The sequence below is a fragment of the Corvus brachyrhynchos genome, unplaced genomic scaffold (assembly GCF_000691975.1).
Source record: "Corvus brachyrhynchos isolate BGI_N302 unplaced genomic scaffold, ASM69197v1 scaffold182, whole genome shotgun sequence".
Lineage (NCBI taxonomy): Eukaryota > Metazoa > Chordata > Aves > Passeriformes > Corvidae > Corvus > Corvus brachyrhynchos.
Genome location: NW_008236807.1, coordinates 626,045 through 626,583, shown reverse-complemented (window position 1 = coordinate 626,583; position 539 = coordinate 626,045). Strand labels below are relative to the sequence as shown.

At 58.6% G+C, this 539-nt stretch overlaps 1 protein-coding gene across 1 annotated transcript in view; it reads right to left on the bottom strand.

The window, feature by feature from the left end:
• Positions 1-539, bottom strand: part of TUBAL3 (tubulin alpha like 3) — a 6,142-nt gene that overhangs the window by 4,225 nt on the left and 1,378 nt on the right. The window lies entirely within an intron of this gene.

Below are 539 nucleotides of genomic sequence, written 5' to 3'. Positions count from 1 at the left end.
TGATCCCATTATTTGTGGCATCCATTGGCTCAGGTCTTATCTCACCCAGAGCTGGGGTCTCCACAGGTAAGCCAAGCTTAGAGGGGGGTGGTGGGAACATCCTGGGATGGTGGGAACAGCTGATCCCAAATCTCCAGAGAATGCACGACCATCCAGGGAGTCTCCAGAAGACTCCAGCTGGACATCCCTGGGCACCAACCACTTGTGGCAGGAAAATGACTCAACACAACTTCTCCATCTCGTCCTCCAAGCACGGATGTGCCAAGATTTTCCCATCCCTCAAGCAACTCCAAAGGCCACCACACATCCAGGATAAGGCAAGGCAAGGCTGGACCATTCCTGGGACACAGAGACACCAACCCTTTATCCAGAGCTGCCTAAATCCGCCCAAATCCCAGCGTGGGCTGAGCCCCCGTGTTCTGCGGGGTGTGGAGGCTGCCGGGATCACGGGCTGCAGGGATCGGGAGCTCTCGGGATCGGGAGGTGCAGGGATCAGGGGCTGCCGGGATCACGGGCTGCCGGGGTCGGGGAGCGCATTC